Genomic DNA, 20,295 nt, shown 5'->3' on the forward strand with positions numbered 1-20,295 from the left:
AGCCGAGCATTTCCGCTTCCTACTGCCCCCTGGGAACGCGAGGTCAAAGCAATGCGCACGCGCAGTGACTTGAAGGCGGGGCAACAAAGGGTACGGCCGATATGGTGCTCCTCGGCCCGCGCTTCAATGGTTATGACAGTGTTAACTCTAAGGGGAGAAGGAATGTGTGACCATTAACAACGGTGAGTTGTACAAAAGGCTCGGGGAGGCGTACCTGGGCGGAGACAGGCGAGAGAACTCCGCGCGGGCTTTCCAGTGACCAGGTCCCCGCCAACTCCGAAGCCGAAATGCCTTCTTCCACTTCATTATCTTGCAGTGGACGTGAGGTGTTCCCACCCCTCTGTCCCCAAGGCCACTGTTTCTGTCTTCCGCTCCTGGGAATAAGAAAAAGAGTCGCGCCTCTGACATCAGTGGCAGCTCCGGAGCGCGGCCCTCTAGGGTCCAGGCAGGCCACACGGAGCGGGGCCCCAGGCCTCGCTCGGAGCGTCCTAAGAGCAAGAGGTCTGGCCCAGTCGGGGAAGTGGCCTGGAAGAGGGGCCTTGGAGCCGGGCTACAAAGCCAGCAACCTCCCGAAGTGAGGGAAAAAAGCCTCATTCTGATTGTTCTCTACCCAATGGAGGGGCTCCGGTTCCTAGGATCTTACACACGCTGGGAGAATCTGGGTTTTACTTTTTAGCGGAGAGGTGTTTTCTCCGAGAATGCCAGCCAGTGGTAACACAGCCCGCTAAAAAGGCCTGTAGTGGCCTTGAGGAAAGTTTTCTGTTTCCTGTCTGGGTCTGGGAGAAAGAGACCAAGTGTGTTCTCCATGCTTACTATGCCTGCCTGGTCACCAAGCAGGCCTCCTTGGGTCAAGTATGACAGAGTCTCCCTCAGGTACACAGCAAACCCTTATGTGCTGGAGCCAGCTGGTGCCAGACACTGTTCATAGATGTGTCCAAGACATTTGTGGAATCTATCAGACACGTATTTAATTTCCATTTGAACATGGGTCTTTTTCCTCTTTCTCTTTCTCCTGTCAGGTTAACTTGCATTCCCCAGATAGTTTGGATGAGTTACAACCCAAATCTGCAAACTCAATACAGCCAGACCCTGGGAAGTGACCCTCTCCAAGCCTCCTGTACAAGTCCCAGGAAAAGAGCCTGTTTTCCCTTGGACACGTGAGCAGTGAATTACTGCTCATTCAGAATTACATGTCATGTGTTACTGATGGCCAGGTTTAGATACCAACCTATTTCTAGAGGAGAGGTGATTTGATAACCTTTTCAGATATCACTATCACTAGGCAGAAAAGGGTTAATACTATGACAGTGTCCTGAGGACAGTAGAGAAACTGCAAACTGCAGAAGTACCTGATCTGTGGCCCTGGCCAGCATCTCTCCATATCCTGATTCTGTAAGATCAAGTGTTTATGCAGAAAGAGAAGGGACCGATGATTTGAATGTGACCAGATGTATGGCACGCCCTTATTGCCATGCCAGCATTTGCTATTCATGATGTTAGTATTCAAAAATCAAGAAACACTCTGCATGGGCCATTGGTGTCTACTAATCCGTTGGAAGAAAAGACTGGAATCCACCACTTACTAGCTCCTTGGGCCTCAGTCCCCTCTTTTCTGCCATAACTAAGGACCACCTAATCTAGATGGCTGCTGTTATTGTTCAAAGGAACATCTTTAGAGCCTCAAGCCCAGGAATAGTCCATGGCAGGCACCTGGTAAATGTTAGTTTTCATTGTCCTCTCCCAACACTATGAAACATGCAGCACTCTCTGCAACTGCCCCTGTGGATTTCCATAGGCAGGAGAGCATCTAGTGTTGAGTGGAGCTGGTATTCTCAGAAACGAAGCCCCTTTCCTCATTTTGTGCCAATCTCTTCAGTCATTTGTACCCTAGTAGTATAGGGCTTTGTCAAAGTCACTGTCATCTAATGTTAACAGTTGTTTTTGCCAGATGACTTTTCAAAAAGTGACTGTTAATGTGATAAAAACAGTGCATGTAGCCAATTTTTTTTTTTTTTTTTTTGAGACGGAGTTACTGCTCTTGTTGCCCAGGCTAGAGTGCAGCGGCGTGATCTTGGCTCACTGCAACCTCTGCCTCCCAGGTTCAAGTAATTCTCCTGCCTCAGCCTCCCAAGTGGCTGGGATTATAGGCACACGCCACCATGCCCAGCCAATTTTTTTGTATTTTTAGTAGAGACGGGGTTTCACCATATGTTGGCCAGGCTGGTCTCGAACTCCTGACTTCAGGTAATCCTCCTGCCTCAGCCTCCCAAAGTGCTGGGATTACAGGTGTGAGCCACTGCGCCCAGCCAACTATTTTCTTATTTGTTATATATTTATTTTAGAGATAGGATGCCATTATGTTACCCAGTCTGGAATGCAGTGGCTAATTAGAGGCATGATCATAGCGTACTATGACCTCGGCTCAAAGGACCCTGCAACCTTAGCCTCCTGAGTAGCTGGGACAAGTGTGCACCACCACAGCTGACTAATTTTTAAATTTTTTGTAGAGATAGGGTCTGGCTATGTTGCCCAGGCTGGTCTGGAATTCCTGGACTCAAGGCCTCTTCCTGCCCTCAGCCTTCCAAAGTGTTAGGATTACAGGGTGAATACCCACACCCAGCCAGTGTGGATTTTCTAATGCTGAGTAAGTTGTGATCCAGAAGTAAATGTATCTGCAAGCTGATTTAAATTGTAGATTTTCTTCTCATTGTGTATTTTCTGATGTTGAATAAAGTCTGAGTATTAACTAAAGTTTTTCCTTCTTCTTAAATATGTAAGAATTGTCCTCAAAATCTCCATTCTTGAGCACAGTAGTAAAAATATTTTTACATACATTGTATTTCAAGGGTTCTGCATAAACAACTTTGTTTTATTGTGACTAAATTTATTTGGGAATTTTATCAAATATATAATACTGAGATGTTCTCATTCCTTTTGTGAAAATGGTCTGGTTTAAAAACCACTGCCTTCAAATGAAAACCACTAGGTTTCTTATGCTTGCCTCGTCTTTTCTCTGTTTTTCTTTCATTTTTTAAAAATACATGTCTTTGGCCGGGCGCGGTGGCTCAAGCCTGTAATCCCAGCACTTTGGGAGGCCGAGACGGGCGGATCACAAGGTCAAGAGATCGAGACCATCCTGGCTAACCCAGTGAAACCCCGTCTCTACTAAAAAAATACAAAAAAACTAGCCGGGCGAGGTGGCGGGCGCCTGTAGTCCCAGCTACTCGGGAGGCTGAGGCAGGAGAATGGCATAAACCCGGGAGGCAGAGCTTGCAGTGAGCTGAGATCGGGCCACTGCACTCCAGCCTGGGCAACAGAGCGTGACTCCGTCTCAAAAAAAAAAAAAAAAAAAAGTCTTTATTTTTTTATACCTAAAACAGTGGGTTTTTAAAATGTGATATATGTATGCATTGTGTAATGATTACCACAATCAACTAATACATCCGTCACCACCCATACTGTACCTTAGATCTGCAGAACTTGTTCATCTTAGAATGTTTCTACCTTTTAGGTCGGGCATGGTGGCTCAACGTCTGTAATCCTAGCACTTTGGGAGGCCAAGGTGGGTGGCTTCCAGAGCTCAGGAGTTCTAGACGAGCCTGGGGAACATAGTGAAACCCTGTCACTACTAAAAATACAGAAAATTAGCCGGGTGTGGTGGCACGCTCCTGTAGTCCCAGCTACTTGGGAGGCAGAGGCATGAGAATCATTTGAGCCTGGGAGGCAGAGGTTACAGTGAGCTGAGATCGCGCCACTGCACTCCAGCCTGGGCGACAGAGCAAGACTCTGTCTCCCCGCCCCAAAAAAGAATGTTTTTATTTTTTGACCAACATCTCCCCATTTCCTGCCTCCCACTCCTGCATGCCCAGTCCTTGGTAACCACTGTTGTACTCTCTGTTTCTGTGAGTTCAACTTTTTAAGATTTCACCTTTAAGTGAGATCATGCAGTATTTGTCAATCTGTGTGTAGTTTATTTCATTTAGCATACTATCTTCCAGGTTCCTTTTTCCCTCTGTGTCTCAAGTCCACCTTTGCATTGTTACTTTCTTTTCTGAAATGAAAATGGTGTTGTGGCTACTACGCATGAGTATCCTAGCTAGATAACAACTATGGGCTTTGTAGTATCTGGATTAGCTGTAATGTACATGTGAATGGTGACTAGTAAAAAATATATAATAAGAAAAATGATGCACTTCGAAAGCAAGAATACAAGTATAAATAAGCCCCCTAAGAAGGTTGGACATCATCTATATAAAGGAAAATAAACTGTACTCCTTAGTGAAGACTTAATACTGTAAAACCCAAATTGTCCCCAAGCCTAATTGATAGATTTAAGGCAATTTAACCAATATGCTAAATGGGATCAGGGGCCTATAGTACAATTATACTTCATTTTAATTGGCAGAAAAAAAATATATGAACAACTAAGAGTATTTGGTGGATAGAGGTAACATGGGAAGACTCATCTTACAAGATATTAGAGGGCATTATAAACTAAAGTAAATAATGTGGCATAGAGCAGAATTAAAGAGATCACTGAAACAAAAAAAAAATCCAGAATCAGAATATATGGAATGTGGAGTCCTAATAAGTAAGCAACAAGAAGGAAGGGGCCGCAGGTGAGAGAGAACAGTTGTTCTATAGATGGCTAATTGCAAACAACCTGCTGGCACACATCCTGTTCCCAAATCCCTTGTTTTGCACATAGCCTTTCCAGCACAACCTTATACAACTTAAACCTCCAGCCCCTGCCTCTCAGACAGCCTTTTCTCTGCTGTGCCGCCCATTGAACCCTTGCAACGTATCTTCATACTTTCTCTGATAAATCTGCCTTTCTTTACCTATGACTGTTTTGGCAAAATTCCTTTACTGTCCACAATACCATCCCCACCCAGTTGCACCCAAGACATGGAAGACTAAATGTCTGACGTTTAGCTTAAGAAGTATGAAAAAATAAGTTGAGAGGGGCCAAGCATGGTGGCTCATGCCTATAATCCCAACACTTTGGGAGGCTGAGGTGGGAGGATGACTTGAACCTAGGAGTTTGAGACCAGCCTGGGCAACATAGTAAGACTCATCACTACCAAAAAAAAAAAAAAAAAAATCTGGGCATGGTGGCGTGTTCCTGTAGTCCCAGCTACTTAGGAAGCTAAGATGGAAGAGTCACTTGAGCCCCAGAGGTTGAGGCTGCAGTGAGGCATGATCATGCCACTACACTCCAGCCTGGGCAACAGGGTGAGACCCTGCTGCAAAAAAAAAATTATAAACCTACTTAATGCTAAGTTATAATGGTTGACAAAAATGTCAGTAGAAAGCAGAGTTCCAACATATATCCATGTATGTATGGAAAATGAAATATAAAGGTATTTTAAGTTTGTGAAAATTAATAGGATTGATGTGATGTAAATCTGTAAGGAAAAAATCCTGAACCCCTACATATTATATATAATGACAAACTCCAAGTGGATTAAAATTAAATATGAAAAATAATAAAATATAAAATATATGGGTCGGGTGCGGTGGCTCACGCCTATAATCCCAGCACTTTGAGAGGCCAAGATTGAGACCAACCTGGCCAACATGGTGAACCCCTGTCTCTACCAAAAATACAAAAATTAGCTGGGCATGGTGGCACGTGCCTGTAGTCTCAGCTACTCGGGAGGCTGAGGCAGGAGAATCGCTTGAACCCGGGAGGTGGAGGTTGCAGTGAGCTGAGATGATGCCACTACAATCCAGCCTGGTGACAGAGTGAGACTCCGTCTCAAATAAATAAATATATATGTACACACACACACACGTATATATGAATATTACATGACATCATGGTGGAGCATAAACCAGAAGGACAACCCTGAAGCCATAAAATAAATCCTAGACTTCATTTAAAATATATATATATTGGAGACAGTATCACTCTGTCACCCAGACTGGATTGCAGTGGTGTGATCTCAGCTCACTGCAACCTCTGCCTCCCAGGTTCAAGGGATTCTCCTGCCCCAGCCTCCTGAGTAGCTGGGATTACAGGCATGCACCACCATGCCCAGGTAATTTTGTATTTTTAGTAGAGGTGGGGATTCTTCATGTTGGTCAGGCTGTTCTGGAACTCCAGACCTCAGGTAATCTGCCTGCTTTGGCCTCCCAAAGTGCTGGGATTACAGGCGTGAGCCACCGCACCCGGCCAGTTTTAAGTATTCTTTAGATGACAGTTGGCTGAGAGAGTTAAGCTGTTATCTGAAGACGTGAAGTCAGTAGAAAGGAATGCTTGAGTTAAGATAAGGGGGTTATGGGGGCTGAGGACCTTGTTATGTAGATGAAGGTTCGTAGGTAGCAGCCCTCAGAGAGAATAGGTGGTAAATGTCTCTTTCAGACCTTAAAGAGGTCAGACTCACAGGTAATCTCTCCTAGATCTGGGAAAGGCCTAGAAAGGGAAGGCCTGGGTGCATTAATGGAGATTCTCTACCGATTCAAATTTCCACTGCAAAAGGCAGCTTTGCAGAGCCATTTCAATGTGTTAGCCCTGTGGCAGCCATCTTAAAATATGTTAAAGAAATATATTTTGGGATAAAATAATTTGGTTTCCTTCAGTGTCTGCTATCTATCATGTGATGCTATACCAGAGTCAGGTTGGAAAGTAAGCCCCATTGTGTCAGCTTAATTTTAAAAATCTAATTAGATTTTTGTGGTTTGTAGGGCATGACTCCCCAGGCCCCTTAGATAGGAATTTCAAGATCGGAGTTTAGTCCTCATATGCCATAGGAAATCAAAAGACAAGTTATAGACTGGGAAGAATATTTGCAATTCTTAAGAAGAGAGGCGATATTGAAACTGCCTTTGCAAAAATTTTAACAGTGAGAAAATTATGACAGTGAAAGAGGTCTGATCTAAACAACCCCCATCTTGCCTTTAAACTCTAAACTGGCCTTGGTCATCCCTGGGCATGGGCCAAGCTAACTTTGGGGAAAATGCAGTTTGCAGTTTAAATTATAATAGCCCTTCCCCACAACTAAAGCACCTTTGTAAAACTAATGAGGCCGGGCACAGTGGCTCACGCCTGTAATCCCAGCACTTTGGGAGGCCGAGGTGGGTGGATCACATGAAGTCAGGCATTCGAGACCAGCCTGACCAATATGGTGAAACCCCTGTCTCTACTAAAATTACAAAAATTAGCCAGGCGTGGTGATGGGCGCATATAGTCCCAGCTACTCAGGAGGCTGAGGCAGGAGAATCACTTGAACCAGGGAGGCAGAGTTTGCAGTGAGCTGAGATAGCACCACTGTACTCCAGCCTGGGCAACAGAGCAAGACTCCATCTCAAAAAAAAAAAAAAAAAAAAGAGAAAAAAAAGAAAGATGAAAGGGGCCTGAATTTTGCTAAGATGTAGGTGGAGTTAAATGATTAATGGCCATTGTTCCGGAGACCACAAGATTTGCAACTTCCCCTGTTACTCCTGTAAATAAATCACTATTGTAGAACCTAAGATTGGCCTTTTGAGATGTCTTTTCTGGCTTTTGCATTTATGGTGACCGAATGGCTCCACTCGGACTGGCAAGATGGACTCATGACTAAATTGGTCTTGTGGCCCCCACCCAGAAGCAGACTTGGCACACAAGGGCCGTTTTCCACACCCCTATGATTGCACTTCCAGCCAATCAGCCCCCTGTCTGACAAACTATCCTTGAAAAACCCTAACTTCTGAGTTTTCAGGGAGATTGATTTGAGTAATAATTCCATCTCCCACGTGGTGTGGCCAGCCTCATGTCAATTAAACTTTTTTTTTTTTTTTTTTTGAGATGGAGTTTCACTCTGTCACCCTGGCTGGAGCATAGTGGCATGATCTCGGCTCACTGCAACCTCCACCTCCCAGGTTCAAATGGTTTTCCTGCCTCAGCCTCCTGAGTAGCTAGGACTACGGGCACGTGCCACCATGCCTGGCTTTTTTTTTTTTTTTTTAATTTGAGACTGAGTCTCGCTCTGTCACCCAGGCTAGAGTATAATGGCATGATCTTGGCTTACTGCAACCTCTGCCTCCTGGGTTCAAGCGATTCTCCCGCCTCAGCCTCCCAAGTAGCTGGGATTACAGGCATATGCCATCATGCCCGGCTAATTTTTGTATTTTTGTAGAGACAGGATTTCACCATATTGGCCAGGCTGGTCTTGAACTCCCGACCTCAGGTGATCCACTTGCCTCGGCTTCCCAAATTGTTGGGATTACAGGCATGAGCCATCATGCCCAGCCTTAATTTTTTGTGTTTTTGGTAGAGACTGGGTTTCACCATGTTGGCCAGGCTGGTCTTGAACTCCTGGCCTCAAGTGATCCACCTGTCTCAGCCTCCCAAAGTGTTGGGATTGCAGGTGTAAGCCACCACACCCAGCCAAACTCCTTATTGCAATGCCATGGTCTCAGTAAATTGATTTTGTCTGTGCAGTGGGCAGGAAGTGTTACCAGCAGCAAATCCAACAGGTCTACAACAAACTCGATCCTTGCCCCCTTGGAGGAAAGAATTTGGCCAAGGGGCAGAAGGCAGAGTGAGAGACCAAGGTAAGTTTTAGAGCATGAGTGAGAGTTTATTAAAGAGTTTTAGAGCAGGAACTAAAGGAAGTAAAGTACACTTGGAAGAGGGTCAAGTGGGCAACTTGAGAGATCCAAGTGTACTGTTCAGCCCTTGACTTGGGGTTTTATATGCTGGCATGGTTCTGAAATTTCCATTTCTCCTCGATTTTTCCTTGGAGTGGGCTGTCTGCATGCGCCATGGCCTGCCAGCACTTGGATGAGGCTGCACTTGCAGTGTGTTTACTGAAGTTAGGCACATGCTCATTTGAGGTATTTTTCCCTTACCAGTCAAGCATTCCCAGAGGAATGTCATATACCAGTTAAACTCCGCCATTTTGCCTCTCAGTGCACATACTTGAGCCCGTTCGCCTAACTCCTGACATCTTATTTGGAAGTTGCTCATTACCAGCTTCAGGTGTTTCTATCCTTTGGGAGATTGCCCTTCTCTGGTGCCAGCTGTGACCAATTATTATTTTAGCGAGACAGTTTAACAACCACCTGACCATCACCTGACGGTTGCCTGGGAACTTGGGGGCCTTCTCCTGCCCTGTTCATGTCTGCTTGTCTACCTATTCTAACAGAAGGACCCACTGGATGATTACAATGTCTCTAAAAAGAAAAAATCCCCACAAACTGCTATTTGTAAAATATGTAAAAGTGTACATATGTAAAAGTGAACATATGAATAGAAAATGGAAAAGGAGTCTGGGCGAGGTGGCTCACGCCTGTAATCCCAGCACTTTGGGAGGCCGAGGCAGGAGGATCACTTGAGGTCAGGAGTTCAAGATCAGCCTGGCCAACATGGTGAAACCCCGTCTCTACAAAAATACAAAAATTAACCAGGCATGATGGTGTGTGCCTGTAATCCCAGCTACTCAGGAGGTTGAGGCAGAGGTTGCAGTGAGCCGAGATCTCACCATTGCACTCCAGCCTGGGTGACAGAGTGAGACTCTGTCTCAAAAAACCAACAACAACAAAAAAGAGCTACTGTTAAAACATTTTAAAGGATAATTGATCTTAATTGCACATTGGAGAAAGAATACCCTCAAACAAAGCACAGTGGTGAATAGTATTTGCCTATGTGTTCTGGTAATTTTTCACCAGCTGAGCTAGTGTAATCATCTTGCTAAGGAAAATTTCTATAGTTCTAAGTAATCATGTTGATTTGAAATACCACTTATGCAACAAAATTGAATTGTACATCTTTTCTTCCCCCAGCAGATGGTGACATTTTATAGAATATGGAAAAATTATCCAAATGGATGAGTGAGCTATATAACTGAAATATAATTATCTCTATTTCATTTCTCATTTATCTACATCTTGAATTCATTTACAAAAAGGCATTCATCAGGAAGTAACATTTAATGACTATGCTTTCGGGGGTCATTTCTTTTTCTTTTCTTTTTCTTTTTTTTTTGACAGGGGCTCACTCTGTCACCCAGGCTGGAGTGCAAGAGTGCCATCATGGCTCACTGCAGCCTTGACATCCTAGGTTCAAGCAATCTTCCCACCTCAGCCTCCTGAGTAGCTGGAACTACAGGCACGCAGCATCACACTGGGCTATTTTAAAATTTTTCTGTAGAGACAGAGTCTCACTGTCTTGCCCAGGCTGGTCTCAAACTCCTGGGCTCAAGCAATCCTCCTTCCTCAGCCTCCCAAAGTGCTGCGATTACAGGCGTGGGCCGCCAATTTGTATAGTTCCTTCCTAGGGAAGTTTCTCTGAACATGTAGAGCATGTTTTCAAAAAAGTAACATTTATGAAAAGAAGACTAAGAACAATTTTAAAAATAACTAATACAGAAAGTAGAATTTTTCAGGCCAGGCATGTAATCCCAGCACTGTACGCCTGTAATCCCAGCACTTTGGAGGCTGAGGTGGGCAGATCACTTGAGATCAGGAGTTTGAGGCCAGCCTGGCCAACATGGTGAAACCCTATCTCTACTAAAAAAAAATACAAAAATTAGCCAGGCACGGTGCCAGGTGCCTGTAATCCCAGCTACTTGGGAGACTGAGGCAGGAGAATCACTTGACCCTGGGAGGCAGAGGTTGCAGTGAGCCAAGATTGTACCACTGCACTCCAGCCTGGGCGACAGAGCAAGACTATGTCTAAAAAATAAAAAATAAAAAAAAGTAGAATTTTTCAACATCTTCAATTCTTAGTTTGCACAGTGTTTATACTAGATATTTTCTCATCAGGTCACTTTGGCCTACCTATTTACAAAAATAAAATAGTAAGGACAAAATGCTAAAGAGGGCAAATCTGACTTTAATGTCCATCTCAGGCCAGGTGTGGTGGCTTACACCTGTAATCCCAGCACTTTGGGAGGCTGAGGTGGGAGGGTAGCTTGAGCCCAGGAGTTCAAGACCAGCCTGGACAGCATAGTGAGACCCTGTCTCTAAGAAAATGTCCACCTTTGATTTCTCTTCACTCCTTTTTTCCATGCAGGGCCTTCACTCCTCTTTGTTTCTCAGATTCCTTCTTTAGTATTATTTATTCCTTCCTTTAAGCTTCACACAGTAATGTTTGCTTCCCTACTTTCTGAGAGTACAGCATATAATTAAAATTCATTCTTAGGTATATGTAATTAGTATTCCCAGCTTAATGTGCCAATTATACCAGGGATATTTCATTCACTAGTTCAAACGGAACATCAATTGGATATCTCTCGTCTTTCAGGTAGTCTTGCTGAGCTCACAGTCCATCCAGAAAGAAAAACAAATTCATAACACTAATGTAAGAGGTTTTCTTTCTTTTTGAGATGGAGTCTCACTCTGTCGCCCAGGCTGGAATTCAGTGGTGCGATCTCAGCTCACCGCAACCTCCACCTCCTGGGTTCAAGTGATTCTCCTGCCTCAGCCACCTGAGTAGCTGGGATTATAGGCACCCACTACCAAGCCTGGCTAATTTTTTTGTATTTCTAGTAGAGATGGGGTTTCATCATGTTGGCCAGGCTGGTCTTGAACTCCTTACCTCAAGTGATCCACCCACCTCAGCCTCCCAAAGTGCTGGGATTACAGGCATGAGCCACCACGCCTGGCCATAAGAGATGTTTTAATGCAGGTATGTACAAGATGGAAACCTAGAAAATGAATCATTAATTCTGTTGAATGAACTTTATATGTGAGCTTCAAATTTAAGTGAGATATGACAGACTGAAATGTGAACAAAAGGTATTTTAGGCAGAGGGAACAACTTGAGCTCAGATATAGAAGCATCAAACTGTTCAGCATTTTTGTGAAACCCAGAAAAGTCTGACTAGAACACACAGTATTTTTTTTTTTTTTTGAGGCGGAGTCTCGCTCTGTTGCCCAGGCTGGAGTGCAGTGGACGGATCTCAGCTCACTGCAAGCTCCGCCTCCCGGGTATACGCCATTCTCCTGCCTCAGCCTCCCGAGTAGCTGGGACTACAGGCGCCCGCCACCTCGCCCGGCTAGTTTTTTTTGTATTTTTTAGCAGAGACGGGGTCTCACTGTGTTAGCCAGGATGGTCTCGATCTCCTGACCTCGTGATCCACCCATCTCGGCCTCCCAAAGTGCTGGGATTACAGGCTTGAGCCACCGCGCCCGGCCTGAACACACAGTATTAAACAGTCAGTGTGCCAACAGAATTGGGATACAGGATGGAGGAGGAAGAGAGAGGAAGCAGTGGAAAGAGACTGCAGAGGTAGATGAGAGCCAGATTGGGAAAATCCTTAGAAGGCAGGCCAAGGAATAAGAACAGCACTGTAAAAACCCTTATGAGGTGTCCTAAGGAGTGTGGACTTGATTCTGCAGGCCCCAGATAGCCTTCTTAAGAAGGTGTGGAGATAGTAGAGGATGGAAGCAGAAAGACTAATTAAGAGATGATGGATCACACAAAGCTAGAGAGGAAAAGCACAATGTGGATTGATGAATGGTGGCATCTTGTTTGGGGGAAAGTTAATGATGGAGGCATATTTAAGAGGTATTTGCATGGTAGACTTACGGGGCTAGGATGACTGATTGGATGTGGTGCCTGAGAAAGGGAGAGGCATGCACAAAGATGACTGCGGGGTTTCTAATTCTGGCATCTTGCTGTGTAATAATAACATTCAAAACAGAAATTCATGAGGAATAGCAGATTTGTAGAGGGTTGTAGAGGATTTGCTTGGGGACAAGATGAATGTGAGGTACCTGGGTTGGGGGGACATCAGGTAGAGGTGCTGAGTCAGAATTGGAAACATGAGACTAACTGGAGTTCAGGAGATAAATTCAGGAGATGATTTTTGTTTGGGTGGGGGAGGGACGGAGTTTTGCTCTTATCACCCAGGCTAGAGTACAATGGCGTGATCTTGGCTCACTGCAACCTCCGCCTCCCGGGTTCAAGCGATTCTCCTGCCTCAGCCTCCCAAGTAGCTGGGATTACAGGCGGGCACCACCGTGCCTGGCTAATTTTTGTATTTTTAGTAGAAACAGGGTTTCACCATTTGGCCAGGCTGGTCTCGAACTCGTGACCTCAGGTGATCCATCTGCCTCGGCCTCCCAAAATGCTGAGATTACAGGCATAAGCCACCATGCCCAGCCTGGAGATGATATTTAAGAGTGAATAATGTAAACTTGTTGGGAGAAGCCATGGGAATTGAAAATCTCAGGTGGTTGAGTACAAGAAGAGGGCGCCCAGCATGGAACCTTGGATTCCCAATATTTTAGGTTAGGTGGAGGCTATGAAGAGGATTAAGGAGAAAGAAATGAAGCCATGTTTAAGTACGGAAGATGGTGAGAAACTCCTCTCACAGCACAACTTGTATACTCACGGGAGATGGAGTGGTATACAGTGATATCCTAACAATCTCTCTAGAGTAATCCTTGCCCCACTTTGACCAGAGCTTGGAAGCTTGTCCAGTCTTCACATTAGAAAGTCAACATTTTAAGAATATGAAGAAGTAAGAGTGTTATAAAAGATGCCTGACCTACACTATGTAATTAATTTTCCTTTTTGTTAAGAAAATGTTGAAATTAACAAACGTGGCTGGGGGCAGTGGCACACGCCTGTAATCCCAGCACTTTGGGAAGCTAAGGCAGGAGGATCGCTTGAGCCCAGGAGTTCAAGACCAGCCTGGGCAACATAGTGAGACCCCCATCTCTACAAAAATAAACAAAATTAGCCGGGTGTGGTGGCACATGCCTGTGGTCCCAGCTACTTGGGAGGCTGAGGTGGGAGGATTGCTTGAGCCCCCGAGATTGGGGCTGCAGTGAGCTATGATTGCCGCCACTGCACTCCAGTCTGGGAGTCAGAATGAGTACCCATCTCTAATATATATATCTATATACCCTAAAACTAAGTTCTATTACAATTTGTGTTTTCCTTCTCATAAAATAAATTATACATATTATCACAAGGAAGAAAAATGTGTAAAATTAGAAAAAATTCCCATGAGAAGCCACTCTTTGCCCAGAAAATATGTTTATTTATTGATTTATGTTTTTATTAGAAAACTCAAAAGGACCTGATAAGTGTCCTGCCACTGGATTTCAACAGGAAATCACCATTTCTGCCCTCTGGGAGATAGTAAAAAAGATGGGAATACCTCCTCGTTTGAAGAGGTCAGGAAGTGTGGTAGATGCTGTCCAGATTCCCTTCTGGAATGAAGGAAGTATTCTCCAGCTGCTGGGAGCAGTGCCCACAGAAAACCCTCAGCTGTCAGCAACTTCAGTGATTGCCTTGGCTAAAAAGAGCGGCCTCACCCAAAGTTGCATCCTTCTAGGGGTCAGCCTGCATCTAATAGCTGAAAAACAGGGGGCCCAGCCCTCTCCCCTCAACAAGAGACAACTCCGAATAACCACCTCAACTTCAAAGATCACCATGTGGTAGACCAAGAGAGACAATGTTGGGCTTGTGCTGCCCCCTGACTTCCCCCTCTGCCCAATCCTATATCCTTCCCTTCCCTTCAAAAGATGTTGATCCCAAGGGCCCGCTCTAATAAATCTCCTGGGTACAGAGTTTGAAAGCAGCCTGGCCAACATGGTGAAACCCCATCTCTACTGGAAATACAAAAATTAGCCGGGTGTGGTGGTGGGTACCTGTTATCCCAGCTACTTGGGAGGCTGAGGCAGGAGAATCGCTTGAGCCTGGGAGGCAGAGGTTGCAGTGAGTAGAGATCGTGCCATTCCACTCCAGCCCGGGTGACAGAGCGAGACTCCATTTCAAAAAAACAAAACAAAAAAATCTCCTGGGTGCTAATCTTCATCTCAGAGTCTGCCTCCCAGAGAACTCAACCTATAATGTGGGTGAAATCGCAGAGCTTGGACAAGGCTTGCAGGCAAACCCTATATCTACCTTTTCATCCATTAGAGCTCAGAAGCTCAAGGCAGCTTGGGCATTGGAAGTAGAGCCATGATTACCTGGGGTTTATTTTATTTTATTTTAAAATTTATCTTCAGTAAATTTCATTCTTTTTGGTGTATAGTTCTATGAATTTTGACAAACTCACCAAGCCATGTAACTACTACCACAGTCAAGATGCAGAAGAATTCTAATTCCCCCCAAAGAACTACCTAATGCTGTCCCATTATGGTTGATTCCTCTACTCTGTGCTTAATCCCTGGAAAGAACTAATCTGTTCTCTGTCAATATACTTATGCATATTCCAGAATGTCGTATAAATGGGATAATACAGAATGTAGACTTTTGAGCCAGCTTCTTTCTCAGAGAATAAAGTATTTGAGATTCAGCCACGTCATTGTCTGTATCAATAGTCTGTTCCTTTTTATTGCTGAGTAGCATTCCATTGTATGGTTGATCACAATTTGTTTCTCCATTCACCAGTTGCTTCCAATTTTTAGCAATTATGACTAAAGCTGCTATCAACATTTGCATATAGGATTTTGTGTGAACATAAGTTTTCATTTCTTTTAAGGAAATATGTAGGCATGGAATTCGTGGAACATGTGGTAAGTATATTTTTAACTTTATTTTAAAAACCTGCCAAACTGTTTTTCCAAAGTGGCTGAACCATTTTTGCATTCCCACTAGCAATGTATGAATGTTCCAGTTGTTCTACAGCCTGGCCAGCATTGGTATTATCAGTTTTTTTAAGCCATTGCAATAGGTGCATCAGTAGTATTTCATTGTGGCTTTAATTTGCATTTTACTGTTGATGTTGAGCAGCTTGTTCATTTCCTTATAGACATCTGCATATCTTCTTTGGTGAAAAGGCTGTTCAAATATTTTGCCCATTTTTTGTGTGTGTTTATCACAAAACTAACTTTATTATATTTTTCCCAGTTAGATTTATTTGCTAAATGTCTTCACTGCCCTGGTGACTTCTGGTTCCTATTTTCTTGACACACACAATGTCCTCAGCCTTTTTTTTTTTTTTTTGAGACGGAGTCTTGCTCTGTTGCCCAGGCTGGAGTGTGGTGGCGTGATCTTGGCTCACTGCAAGCTCCGCCTCCCGGGTTCACGCCATTCTCCTGCCTCAGCCTCCCAAGTAACTGGGACTACAGGTGCCCGCCACCACGCCCAGCTAATTTTTTGTATTTTTAGTAGAGACGCGGTTTCACCATGTTAGCCAGGATGGTCTCGATCTCCTGACCTCGTGATCCGCCCGCCTCAGCCTCCCAAAGTGCTGGGATTACAGGCATGAGCCCTGCGCCCAGCCCTCAGTCTTCTTTGGATTTTCTGCACGCCTCTTGACATTCCACGTTACTCTGTGCAGATTCACTCTCCAAAGTGCTCGCTGCAGACTGGCTTTTCATCTTTCTTGATCTCAAACACATGGAGTCTGAATTTCCTGCTTCTCTTTTCCCTTCCTGATTCTACATGAGAACCCCCCGCTACTCTTCTGCCCTGTGCTCTCCTCTGCCACTTTAGGCTGGGAGCTCTTATTCTTTCTAACAGACCTCAAGCACCTTTTGTTTTCACTGACGTTGCCCCTAGGTATAGGTTTCTGGGCTCCATCATCTGGATTTTGAATGTCCATGTCTTGAGAGGTCTTCATGGGCTTCTTTTCATTTCAGTTTATTGGAATTCTTTCTGCTAATACAATTACCTCAGTTATTTTCTGTTCTACATCAGTCTTATTTTGGCGTCTGGAGCGCAGGGACATTCCCTTATTTTCAGGGACTGAGTTTTGTAATTCGTATTACTCTTTGTTGGTTTTCATGTTATTGCTGTTCAGATCTTCTGCAGGTTCAATTCTTTTTGCAGAAGTCCTCAGACTTCTCTTCATGATGAGCAAGGGTGATTTGCCTCTCACCCTGGGAGCAACCCTCTGCTTCTTGCTGGCTGGCAGCTCCTCTATGATTTCCTCTGGTGCAGGCATGCAGTGCGGCCTCTTGGTTCCTATGACACTTCCATCTTTTCCATATCCCCTCTTGAAGGGCAGTGGGGACAGGGAGGTGTTGCTTTTGCTTTGTGATTTTACAGGGTCTCTGGTGCCTACCAGGTCTCCCACGGGTTCTACTTTAGGGGCCTGAAGAACTCTTCTGGATATTTTTAGAGGTTTTCCACTGTCAGGTGCTGGCTTTGGAGTGCTTGTAAAGCTATCAGCACCATTTGCCAGTTCCTCAGTGTGGCCTGGTGTTTGTGAGAGCTCTTGGAAGCTGGCCAGATCTTCCAGGGGTTGGGCCTTTTCCTTAGGCACTGTTGGCCATCTCCTGCTGCCAGTTACATTTTCTGGGTTCAGCTTCTGCTTTGGGGGTTGCTTAAATGCTTTCATGCCTTTGCCCTCACCTGCTGGTTCTTTGTTGGTGTGCGTGGTCTCCCCTGATGTTTGTGTGAGCGTGCCAACTGCTAACAGCTCTTCTTTCACTTCTACTTTCTGGCCACAAGCCCTGGGCCATCTCTTTGAGCTTGTTGCAGTGTCTACTAGTTCTGGTGGTGATTTGTAGGGTATTTTGGTGGTTTTGTCATGAGTCATTGATTCTTCAGTATAACCTGGTACTGGGTCTTTGAAGCCGGCCAGGTCTTCTAGGGCTTGGGCCTTTTCCCTGGGTGCTCTTGGCCATCTCCTGCTGCCAGTTACACTTGCTGCTGGAGCCAGTGTCTGCTTTGCAGATTCCTTATATGCTTTGATGCCTTTATCTTCACCTACTGGTTCTTTGTCTGCTTCCACAGTTTCTTGCCCATTTTTTTTTTTTTTTTTTTTTTTTGAGACGGAGTCTTGCTCTGTAGCCCGGGCTGGAGTGCAGTGGCTGGATCTCAGCTCACTGCAAGCTCCGCCTCCCGGGTTTAGGCCATTCTCCTGCCTCAGCCTCCGGAGTAGCTGGGACTACAGGCGCCCGCCACCTCGCCCGGCTAGTTTTTTATATTTTTAGTAGAGACGGGGTTTCACGGTGTTAGCCAGGATGGTCTCGATCTCCTGACCTCGTGATCCGCCCGTCTCGGCCTCCCAAAGTGCTGGGATTACAGGCTTGAGCCACCGCGCCCGGCCTCTTGCCCATTTTTATATTGGATTGTTTGTTTCCTTATTGTTTCAAGAGCTCGTTGTATATTCTGGATACAAGTCCTTTGTTAGATATGTTATTTATAAATATTTTCTCCCAGTATATTGTATTTTCATCCTCTTAACATCTTTTGTTGAGCAACGGCTCATAATTTTCATGAAGTCCAACTTATCAAATTTTTCTGTTACGGATAGTGCTTTTGGTGTCATATCTAAGAATTATTGGCCTAACTCCAGAAAACAAAGACTTTCTTCTGTGTTTTCTTCTAAAAGTTATACATCTTACATTTAGGTCTATGATTGATTTTTTTTTTTTTTAGACAGAGTGTCGGTCTGTCACCCAGGCTGGAGTGCAGTGGTGCGATCACTGCTGACTGCAACCTCCCCCTCCCGGGCTTAAGCCATCCTCCCACCTCAACCTCCCAAGTAGCTCCCAGGCATGTGCCACCATGCCCAGCTAATTTTTTTTTTAATTTTATTTTTTGTAGAGATAGAGTTTCACCATGTTGCCCAGACTGGTCTCAAACTCCTGGATTCAAGCAATCCACCTGCCTTGGCCTCCCAAAAAGCTGGGATTACAGGTATGAGCCACCAGGCCCAGCCAGGTCTATGATTGATTTTAAGTGAATTTTTGTAAAAACTATGGGCAAATTTCTGCACTCTCTATTCTATTACATTAACCTATGTATCCATCCTTGCACCAATACCACACTGTCTTGATTACTGTGGCTTTATAGTAAGTCTCAAATTTAAGTAGCATGAATTTTCCAATTTTGTTCTTATTTTTAAAAACTGTTTTGAATATTCTAATTTCTTTGCCTCTCCATGTAAATTTTAGAGTCACCATGCTGATATCTACAAAGAATCCTGCTGGGATTTGGACTGGAATTGTGTTGAATCTATAGATAAATTTTTAGAGTATTGACATCTTAACAATATTGAGTCTTCCAATCCATGAACACAGTGCTCCAGACCTTTCTAAATCTCCATATATTTAGCTCTCTTTTATTTCCTTCATCATTGTTTTGTAGTTTTCAGCACATAGATCTAGGACATATTTGTTAAATTTACACCTAAGTATTTCATTTCTCTGGTATTATTTCTATTTTCTTTTCTCTTCTTTTCTTTTTAGATTGAGTCTCGCTCTCTTCCCCAGGCTGGAGTGCGGTGGCACGACCTCAGCTCACTGCAACCTCTGCTTCCTGGATTTAAGCGTTCTTGTGCCTCGGCCTCCGGAGTAGCTGGGATTACAGGCGCCTGCCACCACGCCCGGTTAATTTTTGTATTTTTAGTAGAGACAGGGTTTCACCATGTTGCCCAGGTCTCAAATTCCTGACCGCAAGTAATCGGCTGCCTTGCCTCCCAAAGCTCTGGGATTACAGGCGTGAGCCGCTGCACCTGGCCTTCTTTGGTATTATTGTAAATAGTGCTTGTGGTGAGAAGGATAATGGCCCCTAAAGATATCCATGTCCTGATCCTTGGAACCTCTGTTTATGTTATCTTACATGATGTACTGGGCTGAATGGTGGCTCTCACAGATAGGTCAAGTCAATATCATGGAGATGTCAATTCTCCTTCCTATGTTATGTTACAAACTTACCAACTCTCAGTAAGAATACCAATAAGCTTTTATTCTGGACCTAAACAAGTTGATACTAAAGTTCATATGAAAAAATAAATATGCAAGAATAGCTACATGGTCTAAGTTTCTTGAACCCATCATGTTCCATTTCCACTTCATTCAATCAGGTCCTTCTCCACCTTCAGCTATCTGCTCAAGCATCCCTTGTGGGAAGTCTTTACCACTACTACTACTGCTACTACTACTACTACTACTCACACACACACACACACACACACACACACACACACACACACACACAGAGACAGAGAGAAGACAGAGAGAGAGAGATGGAGTGAGAGAGAGAGAGACAGAGACAGAGAGAGAGAGAGAGTTTGTGTGTCTGGGCAGATTTTTTTTGAGTCTCGCTCTGTTGCCCAGTCTGGAGTGCGGTGGCACAATCTCAGCTCACTGCAACCTCCACCTCCCAGGTTGAAGCAGTTCTCCTGCCTCAGCCTCCTGAGTAGCTGGGACTACAGGCGCTTGCCACCACACCTGGCTAATTTGTATTTTTTAGTAGAGACAGGGTTTCACCATCTTGGCCAGCCTGGTCTCAAACTCCTGACCTCAAGTGATCCACCCGCCTCGGCCTCCCAAAGTGCTGGGATTACAGGTGTGAGCCACTGTGCCCAGCCCTGGGGCAGACCTTTATGTTATACATTCTCACAGAACTGTGTTCCTCTCCTTCAAGCACTTGGTTCAGTTTGGGGTTATTCA

General features: G+C 44.6%; 1 protein-coding gene, 1 long non-coding RNA gene and 1 pseudogene across 4 annotated transcripts in view; 1 reads left to right on the forward strand and 2 right to left on the reverse strand.

Moving 5' to 3' along the window:
- ZNF674 (zinc finger protein 674) overlaps positions 1-708 on the reverse strand; it is a 42,121-nt gene extending 41,413 nt beyond the window's left edge. The window contains exon 1 of one of the 2 annotated variants that reach the window (XM_028842176.2): positions 611-708. The gene's annotated coding sequence lies outside the window, so the exon portion shown is untranslated. The remainder of the gene's footprint in view (positions 1-610) is intronic. The other variant, XM_077988598.1, reaches the window with a different exon arrangement.
- Positions 57-19,650, forward strand: LOC114674940 (uncharacterized). Of its 2 annotated transcripts, none has more exons than XR_013412812.1 (3): positions 57-182; positions 1,020-2,049; positions 2,534-2,751. It is a non-coding gene; the product is annotated as an uncharacterized LOC114674940 (long non-coding RNA). The 2 variants fall into 2 exon arrangements; XR_013412813.1 differs by lacking the exons at positions 1,020-2,049; positions 2,534-2,751 and adding exons at positions 18,446-18,538; positions 19,090-19,650 and having other exon boundaries at positions 61-182.
- LOC106995200 (proliferation marker protein Ki-67 pseudogene) lies at positions 16,578-17,550 on the reverse strand (annotated as a pseudogene).
- Positions 19,651-20,295: the final 645 nt, after the last annotated feature.

Source organism: Macaca mulatta, chromosome X (genome assembly GCF_049350105.2).
Source record: "Macaca mulatta isolate MMU2019108-1 chromosome X, T2T-MMU8v2.0, whole genome shotgun sequence".
Classification (NCBI taxonomy): Eukaryota; Metazoa; Chordata; class Mammalia; order Primates; family Cercopithecidae; genus Macaca; species Macaca mulatta.